The 8008-nt window shown below is 38.1% G+C and overlaps 1 protein-coding gene across 1 annotated transcript in view; it reads left to right on the plus strand.

Moving 5' to 3' along the window:
• Cenpp (centromere protein P) overlaps window positions 1-8008 on the plus strand; it is a 240887-nt gene that overhangs the window by 71353 nt on the left and 161526 nt on the right. The window lies entirely within an intron of this gene.

Consider the following 8008-nt stretch of genomic DNA (forward strand, 5'->3'; position numbering starts at 1 on the left):
TGTATTGTAATGTCTTTCCTTGAAAAGTTATGACCAGTAAGTATAATTTTATGAGCATTCATTTATTTAATAAAACTTTATTAAGCACCAGATCTGTGCCAGAACTACAAACTAACTTAGACAAATAGAATTCAGTTTTCCCCCTCAAGGATTTCTTGTAGTCTAAATCAACAGAAAGGCAGCTAATAAGCAACTAGAATGTAAGTTGGGTTTGCTGCACAGAAATGTACACAGGGCTGGCTGATACTGGAAGAAGCCACAACCTTTATTGGTTGAGGTCAAGGAGGTGCACCCACGCTGACTTCTATAGAGATTTGAAAAGAGGAGGGTTGCATGGCATTGAGGTGTTCCAGGCAAAAGGCACAGCTTATTGTGGAAGGGATGGATAGATAATTTTTAAAAACTTGTACTTGGTTGAATTTGGCTGGAGCTTAGAGTGAGGGAGAAAGAGAAAAGATGAGACAGAATGGACTATTTTAAGAGATTTGATTAGACAAGGAACCAGAATCAGATTAAAAAGAGTCTTTTATACCCTACTATTATGGTTTGGATGTGAAGTGTCCCCAAAAGCTCACATGTGAGACAATGAAAGAAGGTTCAGAGAAGAAATGATTGGATTGAGAGTCTTAACACAATCAGTGAATTAATCACCTCATGGGATTAATTGGGTTGTGGCTGAAAGCAGGTGGGGTGTGGCTAGAGGAGGTGGGGCTTTGGGCCATAGGTTTGGGGTATGTGTTTGTATCTGGAAAGTGGAGATCTCTCTTTCTGTCTCTCTGCCCCCACCCTGCACAGTCCCATGCTTTCTGATTACCATGTGAGCTGCTTCCCTCTACCACACTCTTCTGCCATGTTTTTCTCACCTTGAGCCCTAAGGCATGGAGCTATGGACTAAGACCTCTGAAACTGGAACCCCCAGATAAACTTTTCCTCCCCTAATGTTGTTGTGGTCAGGTCCTTTAGTCATAGCAGTGAAAAAGCTGACTAAAACACCTAAAATGTTTAGACTTTGGTCTGTAATCAGTGAGAGACTACTGAGAAATTCTTAAGCCATTAAGTAATTATGACCCTGTTTGCATTTTATAAATTTCCCTCTCTTGGTATGTTTCTGATTGTTGTGATGGTTGTCTAGTACTGTGTAAGAAATTATCACAAATTAATGACTTTAAATAACATACACTTACTATTTCACAGCTACTGTGGGTCAGGAGTTTGACATGGCTTTGTTTGATTGCCTGCTTCAGAATCTCATCTGAAAGCTGCATTTGAAATGCAGCCAGAACTGGAGCCTCATTTTGAGGGTCCAATGGGGAAGAGTTGTTGGCAGCATTCAGATCCTTGCAGAATTTGGGACTATAGGCCTCAGTTTTCTGCTGTTAGCTGAAGGCCTCCTTCCTTGCAGTGTGACTTCCTTTATAGGGCAGCTTGCGACATGCAGCCTGCTTTACACTGGAGAGGGAGGTTATGTATAGCAAGGTGGACAACATGGTCTTTTGTGGCCTTCAAATAAACATGATCACATGTGCATTCTCAGCTTTGCCACATTTTGTTGACTAAAAGTAAGTCTCAGAGTGCTCACATAAACCAAAGGGGCAATGATTATACAAGCTAGAGTCTGGAAATATCCAGAATTACATTGGAAAATAAACTAATGTTCCTGCCTAAAGTTAGCCAAATGATAAAATTGAGGCCATACCCTCCAAGACCACCCTCACCTTTGATAGCAAATCCAAGTTCAGATGACTCCCCAAACCACCCTCATAATCAATAATTGTCTAGAAGTGCTTCAAGAAGTAAGTGAAGGCTGTACTACTCAAGATTATGGCTTATGTAGGGAAAGATAAGCAGAAAAATCAGCCAAAGGAAGAGATGCATAGGGCAGAATCTAGAGGGGTTCCAAATATGAAGCTTCCATTGTTCTCAGGATATGTTGCCCTGTAAGCATTGATGGTGACAGTATGTACACACAAAGAATTGATTGCCAGGGAAGATCATCCAAGCCTTGATGTCCAGAGTTTTTATTGGGGCTTCATTAATGACTGGTTGATTGTTCATGTGATTGAAGTCAACCTCCACATCTACTGATACTACATTATGCAAAGCCCCCATCTAAATTTCATGGTTGATATTTCTGATTACCTCAACCTGAAACTATTGAATTTGACTGGTCCTATATAAACTAAGATAGTCAAGGCAAGGTCCAGACCTCTCTTCAGGCTCTCTCTCTCTCTCTGGCGCTCTCTCTCTCTCTCTTGCTATACTGGGGATTGAACCTAGTGGTGATCTACCTCTGAGCTATATCTCCAGCCCTTCTTATCTAATTTCCCCCCCCCCCCCAAATAGGGTATTGCTAAGTTGCTTAGGCTGTCCTTGAATTTACAATCCTCCTGCCTCAGCCTCCCAAGTAGTTAATATGACACCTGGCCAAAGCCAGACATTGTATATACATTTCCCAATATTAAATGCTTAATACTAAAATAGGTTGTTTTCTGTTCAAGAAGGAAATGTTTTGTTTGAGTCAAAAGACTAGGAACAAGATGAAAACTGCTACTGTTCAAGAGTAGACATTGTATCCAAAATGAAGGATTTTTATCTGTTGGATTCTTTTAGGTGACCCTGTTGCATTATCCCTGTATCTTCTAGGAGATTTATTTCTTTGATAGTGTCCCATTAGCCTGTGGTTCTTCCTCCCAATTGCTTATGAGAGAGAGAGAGAGAGAGAGAGAGAGAGAGAGAGAGAGAGAGAAAGAATATGGAACTGAGTTTTGAAAACAAGGGTTTTCTGGGAATGAGGTATCTTGGTTCTACTGACAGAGCCCTTTTAGCTACCAAATGGACTTTCAATAAAAGCTACAAACCATAAGAGTCTTTTCTCCATTTTCATTTCCTTCATCTTCTAACTGTAGAAATCAGAACACTTAAGTTCTAGTTTTGATCTGCATTTACCTGAGCTGATCTTGGACACATTCTTTAATTTCTTTAGGCCTCATTCTTTGTTATTTTGTGTTTGTATTTTGTTTTTGATACTCAGGATAGAACTTAGAGGTGCTCTATGACTATGCTACTTCCTTAGCCCTTTTTTATTTTTAGAAAAGATCTCAACTAAGTTGCCAAGGCTGTCCTGGAACTTGAAATCTTCCTGTCTCAGCTCCCTGAGTCACTAGAATTACAGGGGTGCACCACTGTGCCTGGCTTTTTATCTGAATGACTATAATCTACATACCATAGAGTTTCTCATCCTCCATACCATTGACTTTCGGACCTTAGAATTCTCTTGTGGGAGTTTTTTGTTTTTATTTTTTGTGGTTCTTGGGATTGAACCCAGGGTTTGGGCATGCTGGGCAAGCACTCTCCCATGAGCTCCACCCTGATAATCCTTTGTTTTGGGGCCTTTGTATGCACTGCAGGATGTTTACCAGTACCACCTCCAGTTGTGGAAATGTCAGGGGTGGTGGAATTGACCCTGTTGAGAACTACTGAGTTTACATATTTATACCTTTTAAAGCCAACATTTGAAGGTATTATGGCAAGCCTATGGTTTAAATCTCCTGCTCATGCCTGAACACTGGTTGTTTGTTCACAGGAGTACAATGAGTATTTTCCTAAGTATTTAAAGGAAGGGGAATTATGACTAAACATAAGGAAGAGTTTATGGTAAAAATTTGTCTTTATTTGTGAATTTATATTTTTCTTAGTAGTGCATAAATCTCTATGATGAATTCACAACCTAAACAGGTAAATTGATAAAAGATGTCCACAATATGATACTTATAACTAAGCATATTTAGCTTATAACTAGGCATAATTGTATATATTGAAGAAATTGGAGCATAAAAGGAACTTCAGATTTTTAGATCTTAGGATTTAATCTTGTTTCCAGCTGCTCTTATACTTTATTTCCAAGATTTACAAAAAATTAATTTGGAATCAGGAAACCAAGGTTTAAGTTCCAGATGTCCTTGGAGTCATATGAATGCTTTATAACAGAAAGAGTATATAGAAGAGACAAGGTTTATTTCTTCTATTTTCTTTTTTCCACAGGGAGCTGCTTAAGTATGTTATGTGATATGCATACATCTGTATTTTAGTTTAGTAGCCCCAGTGTTGAAGAATAAAGTGAAAACATATGTGTAGTGTTTCAGATAGTATTTAAATACAAGCTAAGCATTTTCAACCAGTATTATTTTGAACTAATTTATGAAGTATCTTGAAATTTTTATTTTCTTTCTAAAAGCTAAGTATATGTTCAGTTTTACTGTGTGTGTGTGTGTGTGTGTGTGTGTGTGTGTGTGTTGCGTTGCTAGGGATTGAACCCAGGGCCTCACACAAGCTAGGCAAGCACTCTACCACCGAGCTACATCCCCAAGCCTTTAAATGTATGTTCACTGTGTGTTTCTTGATTAAATTTGGATTTATGTTATGATTTGGATTTTTTGTTAATAGTTTTAAATGGTTTAGTCTATTAGCTAATACAACTACTTTGTTGTGTAATGGAAATAATGAGAAAAATTATAGGTGTATTTTCATGTTTTTCTTTCTTATTATAAATATCAAATCAACTAGTATGGCTTACTGCTGCAGTACAGGGACTCTGCAATCTTTATGGCCTAGTTAAAGAAAATACTTTGTTCTTCAGTTTCTCCTGGGGAACCTAAAAATGATTATGCTGTTTTGTTTGTTTTACGTTTAATGAGAAATACTTGGGATAGGTTTGAGTTGCCAAAGAATAAATGGTGGTTACTCTACCTCCTCATTGGGCTTTTAGCTGGAGGATGTTTGTTGATGCACTTATTTATACATATTTGTAGAGAGGAACCAGAGCAGAGTGGAGTTGAGTTGTTCTGCCTGGTAGGAAGAATTTGGGTGGAAGAACAAACTTGTGAGGGTGATGGAGAGAATACTGCCATCCTCATCCTGTTGAGCCATTTTTTGAAAGACGTGAACTATCTTTCACAAGTTAGTTGCTTTGGAAAGCTAAACTATCCACAGTGACTATGCATTTGTTTTTTTGTGGAGTACATACCCTGGCAAAATCATTAGTAACGTCTCTCTTGTCCATCAATCTTGTGTATGAGTAGAATGTTGGAAGAACCTGAAAAGAGGTGCTAACTCCTTTCTGTGCACACTCCAGTACAGGAAAGCCAACACGAGCACTCCAGAGTGTCTAGCACCGAGACCCACGGGCTGCAGGCCAGACCTCCTGAGCAAGACGTGTTTATTGGATACCTGCAACTGGCATGCACTTTCTATCTTTGTATCAACTATATAAGAGCCATCTTCCTTTAATCACTAGGAAAGAGGACTGGGGATGTGACTCAGTGCTAGGGTGCTTGTCTGGCATGTGTGAGGCTCTGGGTTCAATCCCCAACAGCACACACAAAAAAGAAAAACTAGAAAGGGGAGGCTTAGGAAAACCAAATAACCTACTCAAAGTTACCTGGCTTAAAAGTGTTAAATCAGGCTTCATACCCAAATATGTGATATCAAAGTCCTTGTTTTGAATTGCTAAATTGTGTAGTTTTATTTTTGATAAGGATGTTATTTGAGAATTTAATTATTTTTTATAAGTTCAGAAAGATAAAAATAGAAGCTCCAGAATTCTGAAAATTGGAAGATTTTTTACTTTTTAAACTTTGTAAGAGTTCAAAAAAGTAATTACTACTTCTTTATGTTAATCTCAGCCAAGAGCTTTTTTCTTCCCTTCTGTTGGTCAGTTCCTGTCACACATCAAGATAACACTTCTTTCTGTAGCCTTCAGCAACTTCAGCAGGTCCTCACAAGGGGTAATGGTGGTGGTATCTGTGCTCACACAATTTTTCACAGTTGCTGCCTTTTCAGCATTTTCTTCCTTTCTTCTTTGTGTTAGGAGGAACTGTTTGGTCTTATTTTCTTTATTTTTTGGTACCAGGGACTGAACCCAGGGGTACTTAATTACTGAGCCACATCCCAAGCCCTTTTAATAGGGTCTCAGTGAGTTGCTTAGGGCCTCAATAAGTTGCTAAGGCTGGCTTTGAACTTGCAATCCTCCTGCCTCAGCCTCCTGAGCTAATGGGATTACAGACAGGTACCAGTGTGCTCAGCCAAAATATCTGCTTTCCTGAGCTAATTCACATTCAATACAATTCACCCTTTAAAAGTATATGATTCAGTAGAGCTTAGTATTTTCAGGCTTTTGTATAGCCATCAGCATAATCATTTTTAGGTTTTTTTTCATCACCCCTAAAAGAAACCCTGTAATCCATTAGGAGTCACTCCCCATTTTTTCCCTATTTCCCTACCCTGCTGCCTTAGATAGCCAATAAATTTTGTCTCTATAAATTTCCATGTTCTGCACATTATTTACAAATGAAATCATTCGGTATGTGTTCTATAGCTGACTTTTACCATGCATAATGTTTATAAAGGTTTATTCAAGTTGTAGCATGTGTTAGTGCTTCATTCCTTCTTATGACTGAATAACATTCCACTATATAGATAAACCACATTTTGCTTATCTGTTCATAAGCACTTGGGTGGTTTCCTTTTTGACTCTTATGGACAATGCTGCTATGGACATTCATGTACACATTTTTGCATGAACATTGTGTTCAATTTTCTTGGATTCATAAATGGAAGTGGAATTACTGACTTATGTATAACGTTAGCTTTTGAACAACTGCCAGATTGCTTTCTGAAGCAGCTGCACCATTTGACGCTCTTCTCAGAAGTGTGCAAGGGCACCAATTTCTCTGTCTCCTTTCTAACAACTCTTATTTGGTTTTTGATTCCAGCCATCCTAATGAGCATGAAGTGGTATCTCACTGTGATTTTGAAATGCATTTATCTGATGGATCCTTATTAATTTTAAATTGCTCTAGGTTAGAAATAGTCTTATCTTTTTTTGTCCCTATTAAATACTCATGGTGTTTTCCACCTATTAATTCATAATAAATGTTTGAATTTATGACACTGTTTTTAAATTTTTCAAGAAAGAGAGGTGGGGCTGGGGCTGTAGCTTGGCAGCAGGGTGCTTACCTAGTATGGGTGAGGCACTGGATTTGATCCTCAGCACCACATAAAAATAAACAAAATAAAGGCATTGTATCCATCTACAACTACAAAAAAAAAAAAAAAAAAAAAAAAAAGAGAGGTGGACTTTTACTTTCCCCAAATTACTAGCATTTTACTCTTAACTCACACCTGCATCTTACACCACAGTTACACGTTGTACTGTTTCTTGATCTCTCATTGCTAAGCCCTGTACACCAAATGGCTTGATGAGTAAATGAATGGAGTTTTGTTCATGTTCAATCTGAATTGTTAAGGATTTTCTGTGAGCAGGTAAGTGTTCGCAGAATTCCTGGTAATGCTACCAGCCTTTTGAAATATATAAAGAACACTTAGTGGCTTCATTTTGTATTGACATCTCCAGAAATACAAAAGACTCAGAAGCGTGGATACTTCTGAAATATAGTTTTACCTGTCTGATTATTGCATATTGTCCAAATTGTTATTATGTATTTGGGATTCCTCATATAATATGTTAGTCTTGGATTGGTATGCATTTCTCTTTTTTTGATTCTTTAATTTTTTAATTTATTTATTCTAATTAGATATATATGACAGCAGAGTGCATTTTGATTCATTGTACACAATTGCAACACAACTTTTCATTTCTCTGGTTGTACACCATATAACATTGCACCACATGTGCAGTCATACATGTACCTAGGGTAATGATGTTCATCTCACTCCATCTTTCCTGCTCCCCTGCCCCCTCCCCTTTGCTCAATCAAAGTACCTCCATTTTTTGCATCTCCCCCTTCCCCCATTATGGATCAGCATCTACTTATCAGAGGAACATTCGGCCTTTGGTTTTTGGGGATTGGCTTACTCCGCTTAGCATGATATTCTCCAATACCATCCACTTACCTGCAAATGCCATAATTTTATTCTCTTTTAATGCTGCATTTCTTACCTGAGGAAATCTATGAAATGTTTGCCTGGTAAATCAAGAGACTTGATCACA

The sequence above is a fragment of the Marmota flaviventris genome, chromosome 16, assembly GCF_047511675.1.
Source record: "Marmota flaviventris isolate mMarFla1 chromosome 16, mMarFla1.hap1, whole genome shotgun sequence".
NCBI classification, from domain to species: Eukaryota; Metazoa; Chordata; class Mammalia; order Rodentia; family Sciuridae; genus Marmota; species Marmota flaviventris.